The sequence below is a fragment of the Camelus dromedarius genome, chromosome 17 (assembly GCF_036321535.1).
Source record: "Camelus dromedarius isolate mCamDro1 chromosome 17, mCamDro1.pat, whole genome shotgun sequence".
NCBI lineage: Eukaryota > Metazoa > Chordata > Mammalia > Artiodactyla > Camelidae > Camelus > Camelus dromedarius.
This window is the reverse complement of record NC_087452.1, coordinates 18,723,405-18,740,338: the sequence shown is the minus strand read 5'-3', so window position 1 is coordinate 18,740,338 and position 16,934 is coordinate 18,723,405.

Here is a 16,934-nt window from a genome sequence, read left to right as displayed (position 1 = left end):
CTTTTAAATGGTGGCCATTCTGACTGGTGTGAGTTGATACCTCATTGTAGTTTTGATTTCCATTTCTCTGGTAATTAGCGATGTTGAGCAGTTTTTGATATGCCATTTGTAGGTCTTCACTGGAAAATTGCTTGTTTACATCTTCTGCCCAATTTTGGATTGGGTTGTTTGTTTTTTTGTTATTGAGTTATATGAGCTGTCTATATATTCCAGAAATTAAACCTTTGTCAGTTGCATCATTTGGAAATATTTTCCCCCATTCTGTAGGTTGTTTTGTTTTGCTTATGGTTTCCTTTGCTGTGCAAAAGCTTATAAGTTTAGTTAGATCCCATTTGTTTATTTTTGCTCTTATTTCTATTGCCTGGGTAGACTGCCCTAGGAGAACATTGTCAGAGAATGTTTTGCCTATGTTTTCTTCTAGGAGGTTTATTGTGTCTTGTTTTATATTTAAGTCTTTAAGCCATTTTGAGTTTATTTTTGTGTATCGTGTGAAGGAGTGTTCTAACTTCATTGATTTACAAGCTGCTGTCCAGTTTTCCCAGCACCACTTGCTGAAGAGACTGTATTTTCTCCACTGTATATTCTTGCCTCCTTTGTTGAAGATTAATTGACCGTAGGTGTGTGGGTTTATTTCTGGGCATTCTATTCTGTTCCACTGATCCATATGTCTGTTTATAGTCCAGTACCACATGGTTTTGATTATGCAGCTCTGCAGTATTGTCTGAAGTGTGGGAGGGTTATTCCTTGAGCTTCATTCTTTTTCTTCAATATTGCTTTGGCAATTCTGGGCCTTTTGTGATTCGATATAAATTGTAGGATTATCATCTTTAATTTCCTTAATCAATGTTTTATAGCTCTCCATGTGTAAGTCTTTCACCTCCTTAGTCAGATTTGTTTCTAACTATTTTATTGTTTTGGATGCGATTTTAAAATGGATTGCTTACTCTCTTTTCCTGCTAATTCATTGTTAGTGTAAAGAAATGCAACTGATTTCTGTATGTTAATCTTGTATCCTGCTACCTTGCCAAATTCTTTTTATCAGATATACTAGTTTTTGTGTGGAGCTTGTAGAGTTTTGTATATGCAGTATCATGTCATCCAAATATAGTGAAATTTTACTTCTCTTCCAATTTGGATCCCTTTTATTTCTCTCTCTTGCCTGATTGCTGTGGCTAGGACTTCTATGTTGGATAGAAGTGGTGAGAGTGGGCATCCTTGTTAAAATTTTAGTGGGAAGGCCTTGAGTTTTTCACTGTGGAGTATTATGCTTGTTGTAGTTTTGTCATAAATAGCTTTTATTATGTTGAGATATGTTCCCTCTATACCCACTTTGTAAGAGTTTTTATTATAAATGGGTGTTGAATTTCATCAAATGCTTTTTCTTTCTTTCTTTTTTTTCACTTTGAAAAAAGACTTTTTTTTCAGAAAAGTTTCCACATCATAATGTTAAAGACAACAATGGCTAAGCAGCCAATTAAGGTATGTGTATATATATATATCTCAAGAATAATTATTTACTTGTGCTATTTTAAAGTGTTCAAATAATCAATATAAAAGGTTTTTTGTTTGTTTGTTTTTTAATATTTTTAATTGATTTATAATCATTTTACAATGTGTCAAATACCAGTGTAGAGCACAATTTTTCAGTTATACATGAACATATGTATATTCATTGTCACATTTTTTCTCTGTGAGCTACCATAAGATCTTGTATATATTTCCCTGTGCTGTACAGTATAATCTTGTTTGTCTATTCTACAATTTTGAAATCCCATCTATCCCTTCCCACCCCTGCCCCCTTAAATGCTTTTTCTGCATCTATATCGAGATGATCATGTGATTTTTGCCCTTTTGTGTATGTGGTGTATCACATTGATTGATTTGCGTATGTTGAGCCATCCTTGTGATGCTGGGATGAATCCAATTTGATCATAATGTATGATCTTTTTTATGTGCTGTTGGATTCTGTTTTGTTAATACTTGGTTGAGGATTTTTGCAACTATGCTCATCAGTGATATTGACCTGTGATTTTCTTTTTTCATAATGTCTTTGTCTGATTTTAGTATCAGGGTGATGGTGGCTTTATAGAATGAATTTGAGAGTACTCCTTTCTTTTCAATCTTATGTAAGAGTTTGAGAAGGACTGCTGTAAGTTCTTCATTGTGTGATTGGTAGGATTCCCCAGAGAAGCGACTTTGTCCTGGACTTTTGTTTGCAGGGTTTGTCGGGTTTTTTGGTGGGTCTTTTTTGTTTTGTTTTGTTTTGTTTTTTTTGCTGAGTCTGTTTCATTTCTAATGATCGGTCTCTTCAAGTGCCCTGTTTCTTCTTGATTCAGACTTGGTGGTCTGTATGTTTCCAGAAACTTGTCCATTTTTTCTAGGTTGTCCACTTTGTTTCCATTTACTTGTTCATAGTATTCTTTTTTGATATTTTGTATTGCTGTAGCATTGGTTGTAATTTCTCCATTGTCCTTTATTATTTTATTTATTTGTGTTCTCTCTCTTTTCTTCTTGGTGAGCCTGGCCAGAGGTTTGTCAATTGTGTTTACTCTTTCGAAAAATCAGCTTAGTTCAGTTGATTTTTTCTTTTTTTTTTTTTTTTTTTGATCTGTATTTGATTTATTTTCTCCCTGGTTTTTATTATCTCCTCCCTTCTGCTAACTTTTGATTTTGTTTGCTCTTCTTTTTCTCATTCTTCTAGGCGATAGGTTAGGTTGTTTCCTTGACATTGTTCTTATTTTTTGAGGAAGGCATGTGTCGCTATGAACTTCCCTCTTAGGATTGCTTTTGCTGAATCCATAGATTTTGTGTAGTTGTGTTTTCATTGTCATTTGTCTCAAACTATTTTTTAATTTCTTCTTTGATTTCATCATTGACCCATTGGTTTTTTAGTAGCATGTTGTTTAATCTCCATGCTGTTGTTTTTCTCTCCTTTGTTTTTCTGTGGTTGATTTCTGGTTTCATCACATTGTGGTCATAAAAGATGCTTGAAATAATTTCTATCCTATTAAATTTGTCAAGGCTTCTTTTGTGACTGAGTTCATGAACTATCCTAGAGAATGTTCCATGCACACTTGAAAAGTATGTATATTCTGTTTTGGGGGGATGTAATGTCCTAAAAAGATTGACCAAATCCAACTGTTCTATTGTGATTTAGTATCTACATTGCCTTATTGATTTTCTGTCTAGAAGATGTGTCCACCCCAAGTTTCCTACTCTGATTGTGTTCCCATCAGTTTCCCCCTTATGTCTGTTAGTATTTGCTTTAGTATTTAGGTGCTCCTATATTGAGTGCATATATGTTAATGAATGTAATATCCTCATCTTTTATTGCTCCTTTAATCATTATATAGTGTTCTTTGTCTTTCTCTATGTCCTTTGTTTTAAAGTTTATTTTATCTGAAATCAGTATTGCTACTCCTGCTTTCTTGTCATTTCCATTTGCATGAAATATCTTTTTCCATCTTCACTTTCAATTGATGTGTGTCCTTCTCCCTAAAGTGGGTCTCTTGTATGCATCATATTGTAGGTTTTTGTTTTATTATTCCATCTGGTAATATATGTCTTTGATTGCAGCGTATAGTCCATTGACACTTATGGTAATTATTGATAGATGTGTATTTATTGCCATTTTGAACTTAGTTTTCCAGTTGATTTAGTATTTCCTCTCTGTTCCTTTCTCTTTCTTTTTGTAGTTTTATAATTTTCTTTTGTATTATCCTGGTTTCTTTTTTGTTTTTGTGACTTTATTGTATGCTTTTGAGTTATGGTTACTCTGTTTTTTAAGCATATTAACCCATTACTATATCTGCTTTAAACTGATAGTCATATAAGCTCAAACACATCCTAAAAAGAATGAAAAAAAGAAGAAAAATCCATATTTTCTTGCTCCCCTCTCTGATTTTGATATCCTCTTTTACATCTTCATGTTTATTCTGTTACAACTCATTATAGTTATCACCTTTCCAATTATGGTTTTCTCCCTTTTCAGCATCCTGCTTCTTTTCTATTTAGAGTAGACCTTTCAATATTTGTTTTAGCATAGATTTAGTATCGCTGAATTTTTATAGTTTTTGGTTGTTTGTGAAATTCTTTCTCTCCCCTTCTGTTCTAAAGTATAGTCTTGCTGGATAGAGTATCCTAGGTTGCAGCCTTGTCTTATTCAGGACTTTGAATATATCTTGCCACTCCCTTCTGGCCTGCAATGTTTGTGTTGAGAAATGAGCTGAAAGCCTTATGGGGCTTCCCTTGTAACTAATTCTTTGTTTTTCTTTTGCTGCCTTTAGAATCATTTCTTTATCTTTAACTTTGACCACCTTAATTATAATTTGTCTTGGTGTAAGTCTATTTGGGTTCTCCTTGTTGGGGACCCTCTGTAGATTTCTTTTGTTCTTTTAATTCAGAGTAGTTCCTCTCTTCTTCATTTTACTTACATTTCTCTGGCACTGTGGATTATGGAGTATCAGTTATCTACTATGGTCTTGAAGGGATTTTTTTTTAAGAGGATGCATCCCTGTGTAGACTGTGTGCCCCTAATAATTTTGTTGCAGTTTCTGTTTTTAGATTGGATGGTTGCCGTGTCTTTCTTCCACATATGTTAGCTGTGATCCCTTTGATTGGGGGTGTGGCCAGTGTTGTGGAGACCATAGCCTACCTGGGTTGTTGAGCAGGGCCTCCTTTTGGTTCTGTGGTTGTCACAGCCCTGACAGAGGCCAGGTCTGCTCCCCTTTTGTTGGAATGGAGGCTTCCAGACCCATTTCTGAGCTGTGGTGCATAGTAGGTGGGGTTGGAGCGCTTCAGGTACTCTGTTGACTCTGCCCTTGTCCCTACTTCAGCTGTGGGAGTGTCAGTGCATTCCTCTGGTGTCCCCCAGGTTCTCTGCCCTCAGAGCTACCAGTGCAGATCTGCTGTCTTCTGGGTCGCTCACCTGGATCGTAGCACACCATCAAGTCAGTGCCGTCCCCAGCACCAAATGCCGCTCCCACACAGGCCCCACTGCGCAAAGTCCCCGCGCTCATTGCAGAGGCCTGCAGGTCGTGCCGCCAGGTTATCTGGGTTCCTCGCGCTGTGTGTTGGCATGGTAGGCATGCTCACAGAAGACGGCCGCAGCAGCCCTCGCCCCACTCTGTGCCAGAAGTCCACTCCTTGCTTGCTTGTCTTAGATTCGCAGGTCCACAGAGGCATCCGCGGAGCAAATCAGTCCCTTCTGCCTGGGGCTGTAAACAAATCTCAGTACCACCTGTGCAGTTATAGAGCCCCTGGGTACGGATTCAGGTTTCAGCCCCACCTCTGCCTGGGAGCCAGGCACCGGCAATACTGAGGCTGTGGCCAAGCCCCACCTCTCTTCCACCAAGAATGGGCCAGCCATGGTGCCGTGGGTCTGCGAAGACAAAGGCTGCAGCCCTGCCTCTTTGCACCTGTCCCCCTAACACATACCAGCAGTGTTGCTTTCTTTTTTTTTTAAATGGGGGACCCAGGCTATTCTATTCTGTATATACTCCCAGCCTCAGCACACTGCACACTCCAGTCCCCTGAGGTTGCCCCTTTGCAGTCAGCCCAGTCCTCCACCCGGCTCCGGCAGCCAGTCCTAGCCCACTCCCGCCGGCTCGCGTCTAGGGCTGGGGGTCGTAGGGACCCTTTGTGCCCACTTCTGTCAGCCAAGGGCTGCTGCGCACAGATCGGAGCCTCAGAGGTTCCCCCTCTGTCCCCGCTGACTTCTCCGTTGGAGAGGGGGAGTCCCAGCCCAAGAGCACTATTCCTCCATTGCCACTGCTTCCCCATGGGACAGATCTCACACTAATTTCCTTTCTCCTTTTTTATTTCTCCTACCAGATTTGTACAAATTTTGTCTTTTGAAGAAGGTGATGTTCTGTCAAAGTTCAGCAGGTGTTCTGAGTGAATGCGTGTGTCTGTGGATGTCTCTCTCGGTGTATTTGTGGGAGAGAGTGAGCTAGGAGTGTCCTGCTCCACCGTCTTGGCCACTCTCCCAACCCTCATTTTTGATTTCACAGTTTCAGTGGGTCAGGAGTCCCAGCATGGCATATCTGAGTCCTCCACTTGGGTCTTACAGGCTACAACCCAAATGTTGGCAGAGCTATCTCTTCTGGAGTTCAGGGTATTCGTCTGTCATCATTTGCTTGTTGCCAGAATTCAGTTTCTTGTGGTTGTAGGATTGAGGTCCCTGTTCTCTTAATAGATGTCAGCTGGGGTCATTCTCAGTGCCTGCAGTTCCTTGCTATGTGACCTTCTCACAACATGGCACCTTACTTCCTCAAGGCCAGCAGGAGAATTTCTCTTCAGAACAAGCCAGTATCTCTTTATGGCATTTCACCTGATTATGCCAGGCCCACCCAGGATAATCTCCCTTTCATTAGCTCAAAACCAACTGAACTGGAGCTTTAATTACATCTGCAAAATCTCCTTACTTTTGACATATAATCTAATCACAGGAGTGATACCGCATCATATTCACAGGTCTTGTTCATATGGAAGAGAAGGGAATTGTACAGGATGTACGTACAGAGGGCAGGAATCTCAGGAGAGGAGGCACCTCGGAATTCTGCCTGCCACAACTTTTTTGATCTTTTGCACTCAAACGGCATTTAGCCCCCAAGAACCTCACACAGCAGTTATTGTCTGTACTCAAGGGAAAAGAGGGCAAAAAACAGGCAGCTCTTGACCCCCAAGAACTAGTTCATTCACGTGGATCATAAGAAGCCACAGACGGCAATTTTTGGCATCTTACTGATTTGCACATCTATTGAACTCTGAGAACCCAATGTAGGCTACCCAGGTTCATAAGAGACTTGTCAGTAACCAGAATGACATCGCTGTCTTCTGTCGCAAAATAATACTGCCAGGAAGGCTAAGACAGTTGTTTTGGCTGAAGAAGCAGGAGGAAGTGTTTAAAGAGAGTTCTGGAATCAGAGAGAGAATGTTCAATACAGTCAAGTTGTGTAACTGTTCATAGGCTTAATTTCTTCATCTTTAAAATGGGACAGTTTTAATCACTGTATAGCATCATTTATGAGGAAAAATATGAGATAAGATACGTCCGACCCTTAACACAGGGCCTGGCACCAGGTAAGCAACAACCGGCGTCTGCCGTCATGCTCCTTTCCCTCTTCACTAGGCACAGCCCAAGCCCGATAAGTACCTGTTGCTGAAACACCGGGGAAAGCAGGCAGCTTGGGAGGCTGTCCCGCTTTTGTCCCAGGCAGGGCTCCAGAGCCAAAGTGAACAAGCTCACCAGTGTGTCACTAAGCCACGCTGGGCCATCACTTCCAAGTCTGTGAAACTGCGATAACCTCTCCCTCTGCCTCCTTTCACTGAGGACAGTTGTGACAGCAGATCAAAGTTCTCCGAAGAAACGTGTCATGGGATAATCATATAGCGATAAATACCTTCATCCCTGTCTCTTGTTTCCTCCCAAAGCATAAAGGTATTCTTGCATCTCTAGCTAACATGCCTTGGTAACAGAACCTTCCTGAGCAATCTATCATCCCATTACTTTATAGCTGGAATTTGATTATTTATTCATTTGGACTCGGGTACAGACTGCTTCATACCGCCAAACAGCAAGTAATCAATTAGCGCTCAATTTTGCTGTTGTCACACATGTATGTTGGAATGGGCACAGTTTCCCCCTCCTTGCACCTTTGAAAGCTCAGGAGTATTCTTGGAATCTTGAAAGCTCGATACTTGCCAGATATTTCCTAACACGTAATTTCATGCATTCTCAGCTAAATATGATGCATCTTAGGATGCTCTTTTGTAATTGATTTGCAGGGATTTGTTCTGAAAACAGATGCGACTCATTCGAATCCATGAGAATGTTTTTGTTTGGAATGAGAATATTATGTTGTCTCAGATTCATTATACGTCAAATGTCAGTATGCACATTTCCAGTAACAGACTTGGCTGGTGAAGCTAACATGTCAGTATGCAAGTTTCTAGTAACGTAGACATGGCTGGCAAAGAAAATGGAAATGCTTTTTCACATCCATGTTTCAAAACTGAAGACATCAAGAAGGAAGAATTGCTCTTGTAAGTAAACTCATCATGAGTTGGTAGTTTAGAATCTCTGTAATTGAATGAAGTTCACAAAATCAAATTACTTTCTGGAATTATGCAGAGGGAAATAGCCCAAAAGAACAGAGAGAATGATACTCATTGAAAAAAAAAAAAAAAAAAGAACCTTGGTAATAGATCACACTGCTGAAAAACAGTCATCTAGACCAGTGGATGGTAAATCTGATCCAACCCACTGCCTGTTTTTGTAAATAAAGTTTTCCTGGAATATAATCACACTCACTTGCTTTCATGCTATCTATGGCTGATTTCTCACTACAGATACAGAGTTGAGTAGTTGTGACAGAGACCATATGGCCTGCAGAATGTAAAATATTATTTGATCCTTTACTAAAAAAGTTTTTCAGGCCCCTGATCTATAATATTGGTTAAGTTACCTTAACAGACAATTACAATACAATACAATGCAATGCAATGCAATACAATGTAATACAATACAATAGAAAAGACAATTACATATAAAATTCATTCGGAATATTTCTGTATCTACATTTAAGTCATAGTAGATTCAGTTAAGATAGAAAATATGTCAAAAGCAGATAGGTGCACCTAACAACAGAGTCCCAAAATATATGCAGCAACAACTGATTAAATTGAAGGAAGAAATATACCATAGTATCCAACAATAAGAGATGAAGACTTCAATAGTATACTTTCAATGATGGACTAGTCAACACTTGACAAAAAATGAACAAAGGTATAGAAGACTGAGACAACCCACTGAACTGCCTACGCTAAAGGAAAACTACACTAAGAGAGAACTAAGCTAGAACACTTCCTCCAATGATAGCAGAATATTCATTTTTCTCAACTGCACATGTAAACTTCTCCAGCATAGACCGTATGTTACTCAATAAAATAAGTCTTACAAATTTAAAAGAATTTAAATTACACAAGGTGTGTTCTTCAATCACAATGGAATGAAATTAGAAATCATTAAGAAAAGGAAATTTGGGGACTTCATAAATAAGTGGATATTAATCAGCATACTCCCAAGTAAGCAAGAAGCCAAAGAAAAAAACACAAGGGACATTAGAAAATACTTTCAGATGAATGAAAACAAGAGCACAACATACCAATATGTATAGGGTGCAACTAACATAGTTCTCAGAGGGAAATTCATAGCTGTAATCACCTATATTACAAAAGAAAAATCTCAAGTCACTAACCTAACCTTACACCTTAAAATACTAGAAAAAGAAGAGCAAACTTAGCCCAACACAACCAGAAGGAAGGAAATAACAAAGAGCCAAAATAAATGAAATAGATATTAGAAGAAAATATAGAGGAAGTCAACAAAGCCAAGAATTGATTCTTTGAAAAAGTCAACAAAGGACAGATCTTCAGCTAGTGTGGCCAAGAAAAAAAGAGTTGAATTATTAAAATCATAAATAAAGGAGGGGCTGAAACTCTGAACTTTATAGGAGTAAAAAGAACTGTAACACAAGACTATGAATAATTATATGCCAATATATATGATAAGCTACATGAACTGAAAAAAATTCTTGCAGAGTAACACACTACTGGAACTAACTCAAGAAATACTAAACTGACCTGAAAAGACTTAATAACAAGTAAGGAGATTGAATTAGCATTTTAAAACTTTGTGCAATAAAAAGCCAAAGAGAAAATTGCTCTGCTGGTGAATTCTATCAAATATGTAAACACTAAAACTTCTCAAACTCTTCCTAAAGATAAAAAAAGTTGAGAATACTTCCCAACTCATTCTATGAGTCAGAATTACCCTGATACCAAAACTAGACAAAGATATTACAGGAAATTAAAACTACAGGCCAAAATCTGTTACGAATATACATGTAAAAAAATTTTTTTACACAATGTTAACAAACCAAATTCAGCAATATATAAAAAGGATTGACTACCATGACCAGGTAGGATTTATCCAGAAATGCAGTGCTGGTTTAACATATGAGAATCAATGTGATTTACCATACTAATAGAATGAACAACAAAAATACATAACCATCTCAATCAACATAGTAAAAGTATTTGAAAAACTCCAATATTATTTTACGATTTCAAACAACTCAACAAACTGTGAAACAGAAGGAAACTTTCTCAACCTGATTTAAGAGCACGTATGAAAAATCTACAGCTAATTTCATACTCAGTGGTCAAACTCTGAAAAATTTTCCCCTAAGATCAGGAACAAGATATGATGTCTAGTCTACTCTTGCAACTTCAGTTTAATATTCTCCTGGAAGTAGTAGCTGGAGCAACTTGGCAAGAAAATAAAAGGCATTTATATTGGAAAGAAAGAAGTAAAACTGTCTCTGTTTGCAGGTAACATGATCGTGAATAATGAAAATCCTAAGGAATCTATACACAAAAAAGTATTATAGCTAATAAATTTCAGCAAATTTGCAGGATACAAGATTATTCTTTCAAAAACAATTGTATTTCTATATATTCTTAGCCATGAACAATTTTTTAAATGAAATTAACAATTCTACTTACAATGGTATCAAGATGAATAAATGGTTAGGAATAAGTTTAGCAAAAGAAGTGTAAGATTTACACTGAAAACTACAAAAAGAATCATTGAAAGAAATTTTTAAGACCTAAATAAGTGAAAAACTATCCCATGTTCATGAATGAAAAGACTTCATGTTGTTTAACTTTAGATGATGATGTAACCTTAACTGATAGTGATTGCATTCGGTGTGTATGTCAAATCCCAGCTGATTCAAAAATTCATAAGGAAATGAAAGAAAACTAGAATAATAAAAAAAAATCTTGAAAAAAAAGAACAAAACTGGAAGATCCACAGTTGCATATTTCAAAACTTACTACAAATCTAGATACTAATCAAGACAAATGTGGTCCTGGCATAAGGATAGCCATATAGATCAATAAAATAGAATGGAGGGATCAGGAAAAAAATATGTATTTATCATCAACTGATTGTCAACAAATGTGACAAAACATTGAGAGAAATAACAGGTTTTTCAAAAAAAGTGCTGAGACAACTGGATATCCACATGCAAAAACAATGAAGTTGTACCCCCACTGTGGTAGGCTGAATCACAATGATCCCCAAAGGTACTGAAGTCCTGTACCCTGGAACCTGTAAATGTTACTCTATTTAGAAAAGAGTTCTTTGCAGGTGTGGTTAAATTAAGAATTTTAAGATGTGGGGATTATTATGAGTTATCAAGGTGGGCCCAAAATGCAATCACAGATATCCTTATAAAAAGATGGGAGATGGAGACTTGACATATTCAGAAGAGGAGAGGGTATGAGACCATAAAGGTAGAAATTTTTTAGCGGTCACAAGCTAAAAAATGATTCTGTCCTTGAGCTTCCAGAAGGAGCACAACCCTGTCGACAGAATGATTCTGGCCCAGTAAAACTGATTTCAGACATCTGGCCTCAAGAATTAGGAGAGAATAAATTTCTGTTGTTGTAAGCCAACAAGTTTAGATAACTTGTTTTGTCTTGTTGTTTTGGGTTTTTTTTTTTTTCATTTTCATATTTTTTCATTAAAGGTTATTACAAGATATTGAACATAGTTCCCTGTGCTATACAGAAGAAAGTTTTAAAATCAGTTTTTGTATATAGTGGGTAACATTTGTAAATCTCAAACTCTCAAATGTAAATCCCATCCCCTTTCCCTGGTAACTGTAAGATTGTTTACTATGTCTACAAGTCTGTTACTGTTTTGTAGATGAGTTCATAGTGTCCTTGTTTTTTCTTTTTTTTTTTTTTTTTTAGATTCCACATATGAGTGATATCATAAGGTATTTTGCTTTCTGTTTCTGGCTTACTTCACTTAGAATGATGATCTCCAGGTCCATCCATGTTGCTGCAAATGGCGTTGTTTTGTTGTTTTCTGTGACAGAGCAGTATTCCATTGTATAAATATACCACAACTTCTTGATCCACTCATCTGTCACTGGACATTTAGGTTGCTTCCATGTCTTGGCTGTTGTATATAGTGCTGCTATGAACATTGGGATGCATGTAAAGTTGTGACATGTAACTTGTTACAGAAGCTGTAAGAAACTAATATGCCAATCTTATATCATGTTAAAAAGAAAAAGGCTCTGAATAGAACAGAGACTAAAATGCAAGAGTCCAAACTATAAAGTAGGTAAAAGGTATAAATTTTAGTGATTTTTTGTTTAGGTAATGGTTCCTTAGGTAAGATATCTAAAGCACAAGCAGCAAAAATTAAATTGCAAAGCACAGGGGGAGGGAGTAGCACAAGAGGTAGAGCACATGCTTAGCATGCATGAGGTCCTGGGTTCAATCCCCAGTACTTCTGTAAAAATAAATAAATAAACCTAATTCCCCCCAAAGTGAATTAATTTAAAAAATTGAACATCACAATTAAAAATTTTGCAGATCAGAGGGCATTTAAAATTGTGGAGAGAAATGACAACAAAATGTAACATCTGATTCAGGATTGGAGTCTGGACCTCAACATTTCATTTAGGGGATAATTGGAGAAAATCTTAATATGATCAGTGGATTAAATAATAGCTTATATCAAAAAGAAGTATGGAAAGACAGCCCACAAAGTGGAAAAAAATGCTTGAAAATCATATACCTAATAAGAGTCTAATAGCAAGACTGTGTAGAGAACACATCTCAACAATAAAATGATGATCAAATTTAAAGATGGGCAAAGTATATGAATAGATGTTTCACCAAAGAAAATTTACAAATGGCCAACAAGCACATGAAAAGATACACCATTAGTCCTTAGTGGAAGGCAAGTGAAACTAGTAGGTGATACCCCTCCCCACTTACTAATATGGCAATAACTAAAAAAAAAAAAAGAGTGAGAATATAGAGAAACCCTCATACATGGCGGTTGGGAATGTGAAACAACACCGCCACCTGAGAAAACACTTTGCTTGTTCCTCAAAAGGTTAAAAACAGAGGTACCAGGTGACCCAGCATTTCCACTCCTAGGTATATACCCATGAGAACTGAAAACGTACGACCAAACAAATGCTTGAATACAGATGTTCACAGCAGCATTATTCATAATAAATAACAGGTAGAAACAATCCAGTTATCCATCAGCGGAGTGAATAAACAAAATCTGAATTAAAAATATCCACACAATGAAAGATTAATCAGTCATTAAAAATGAAATATCAATATAGAAACATCTAACATGGATGAACCTCAAAAATTATGCTAAGTGAAAGAACAATGACACATATATACAATTCTGTGTATATGAAATGTCCAGAATAGGCAAATCTCCAGAGATAGGAAGTAAATTAGTGAGGGGAAATGGGAAGAGATGAATGTGGAATGATTGTTCATGGATTCGGGTTTTCATTCTGCAGTAACAAAGTTTTCGGATTAGATACTTAGCGATGGTTATAGAACTCTTTGAATATACTATGAATGCACTGAATGATATACAGTAAGAGGGCAAATTTTATGATATATGAATTATATCTCAATAGGAAAAAAAAAAACAAAGAAAAAGCAGGTGGGGGTAGGTTGTTCATCACTGGACCTCAAGCCTCACTCTCCATTTATGTCTAAGACAGAACAGTTCTCTAGAATTTGTCATTTTTCTCCGTCCCTTTTATTATTTCTTGTATACCCGTCAGGTTAAAGTCCCGTGGGAGACTTCCACTTCAGGGAAGATGGAATGTATGTACTTCTTCTTATTTCTCCCAATAAGTGCAGATAAAAACTCTGGAAAAAAATACAGCAGAAGTCTGCAAAGTAGGAAGAAGGCAGGCTTTCTAGGGAGCCCAAGACCCAGAGAACGTGGTAGTTGAGTTCCCTGAATTTTCTTTCTGCTTCATACACATCTCAGACTGGGTGCTGGAGAAACCAGCCACCTGGAAACACCAGTGGGTGTGGACAAGCACATCTCCAGGCCCGTAGCATTTCACTAGAGAAGTCGACCAAATTTTTAAAGAAGGATTAGTACCAACTTAAATCTCGGACAGAACACAAAACAGAAGGAAAGAATTCCCAGTTCATTTTATGAAACTAGTGTTATTCTAATGCTAAACGAGACAAAAGTAACACAAAAAACAAGGCAGGAAATAGACACCAACCTTCCTCATGAATATAAACACAATAATCATTAAAAAATATTTGCAAATACCATTCAATAACATATGGAAAGAAATAAATACCAATGGCCAGTTGGCATTTATTCTGTGGATGCAAAATTGTCAAAATATGCAATTGTCAATTGATATAACTCACCCTGTAACAGATTAAAGAAGGAACATAGCAAGATCATGTCAATCAATGCAGGAAAAAGACTTTGACAACATTCAAAATGTATTTGTGATAAAAATAATGTTTCAGAAAAATAAGAATAGAGATGACCATCCTCAAATTGATACAGAGCATCTACAAAAAAACCTACAGCTAATATTATACTTTACGTTAAAGGACTAAATGCTTGCCCCCTAAAATCGGAACAAAACAAGAATGACTGCTCTCATCAGTTTTATTCACCCTGGCCCTGAAAGTTTTATGCAGCGGGATAAGAAAAGGCACATGTATCAAACAGGAAAAAACAAAACCACCCCTTTTTGCAGATGGCGTACGGTTCTACAGAGACAGTCTCAAATAATCTACCCCCCCAATATCCCCCAAGCCAAAAAACAAACAAAATTTGTCTAGAAGTAATCGGTTCAGTGAGGTGAGAGGATCCAGGCTTAACATGCAAAAATCAATTATATGTCTGTATACCACCAATGAACACATGGGAAATGAAATTTAAAATATCATACCCCTTATAATTACTCCAAAAAGGTGAAATATTTTGTAAATCTGTCAAAACCTGTACAGGACTTGTATGCTAGAAACTACATAGTGCTGCCAAAGAAATAAAAGGGACTCCAAATAAATGAAAAGATATTCCATGTTCATGGAATGGAAGACTCCAATTAGTAAAAAACCATTTCTCCTAAAGTTAATATACAGGTTTAGCACAATCATATTTTTGTAGAGTTGGGCAAGACTACTCTAAAACTTATATCGAAAGGTAACAGAAATCATATAGTTTTATTTGCATTTCTCTGATAATTAGCGATATTGAGCAGTTTTTCATGTGCCTATTGGCCATTCGTATGTCTTCATTGGAGAATTCCTTGTTTAGGTCTTCCGCCCATTTTTGGATTGAGTCGTTTAGTTTTTTATTGTTGTTGTTATTATTGAGTTGTATGAGCTATTTATACATTCTGGAAATTAAGCCTTTTTCAGTCACATAATTTGGAAATATTTTCCCCCATTCTGTAGGTTGTCTTTTTGTTTTGCTGATGGTTTCCTCTGCTGTGCAAAAACTTGTAAGTTTAATTAGGTCCCATTTGTTTATTTTTGCTTTTTTTTTCCTATTGCTTGGGTAGATTGCCCTAGGAGAACATTGCTAACATTTATGTCAGACAAAGTTTTACCTGTGTTTTCTTCTAGATTTATTGTATCTCATCTTATATTTAAGTCTTTAAGCCATTTTGAGTTTATTTTTGTGTGTGGAGTGAGAGAGTGTTCTAACTTCATTGATTTACATGCTACTATCCAGTTTTCCCAATGCCATATGCTGAAGAAACCAATACCATGCTGTTTTGATTACTGCAGCTCTGCAGTATTATCTGAAGTCGAGGAGGGTTATTTCTCTGGCTTTGTTCTTTTTCTTCAGTATTGCTTTGGCAATTCTTCATCTTTTGTGATTCCATATAAATTGTAGGATTATTTGTTTTAGTACTCTGAAGAATACCCTGGGTAATTTGATAGGGATCGCATTAAATCTGTAAATTGTCTTCGGCAGTATGGCCATTTTAACCATATTGATTCTTCAAATCCAAGAGCATGAGATATCTTTCCATTTCTTTAAGTCATCTTTAATTTCCTTAATCAATATTTTGTAGTTCTCCTTGTATAAATCTTTCATCTCCTTGGTCAGATTGATTCCTAAGTTTTTTACGGGTTTTTTTTGTTTTTTTTTTTTTGGTATGTAATTCTTTACTTTATTTCCCTGTAAATTCATTGTTACTGTAAAGAAATTCAACTGATTCTTGTATGTTAATCTTGTATTGTGCTGCCTTGCTGAATTCTTTTAACAGATCTAGTAGATTTTGTGTGGAGCTTTTAGGGTTTTCTATATGTATTATCATGTCACCCACATAGAGTTACAGAACTCTTTCCTCTCTCCTTTTTGTTTTGCTGATGATTTGATGATTTCCTCTCTCCTCTCTCCTTTTTGTTTTGCTGATGGATTCCTCTCTCCTCTCTCCTTTTTGTTTTGCTGATGGTTTCCTCTCTCCTCTCTTCTCTCTCCTCTCTCCTCTCTCCTCTCTCGGAATCGAACCTACAACCCCCTCTCTCCTCTCTCCTCTCTCCTCTCTCCGAATCGAACCTACAACCCCCTCTCTCCTCTCTCCTCTCTCCTCTCCTCTCTCCTCTCTCGGAATCGAACCTACAACCCTCTCTCTCCTCTCTCCTCTCTCCTCTCTCCTCTCTCCTCTCTCGGAATCGAACCTACAACCCTCTCTCTCCTCTCTCCTCTCTCCTCTCTCCTCTCTCCTCTCTCGGAATCGAACCTACAACCCTCTCTCTCCTCTCTCCTCTCTCCTCTCTCATCTCTCCTCTCTCCTCTCTCCTCTCTCGGAATCGAACCTACAACCCTCTCTCTCCTCTCTCCTCTCTCCTCTCTCCTCTCTCCTCTCTCCTCTCTCGGAATCGAACCTACAACCCTCTCTCTCCTCTCTCCTCTCTCCTCTCTCCTCTCTCCTCTCTCGGAATCGAACCTACAACCCTCTCTCTCCTCTCTCCTCTCTCCTCTCTCCTCTCTCCTCTCTCGGAATCGAACCTACGCAGCGCTCGACTGT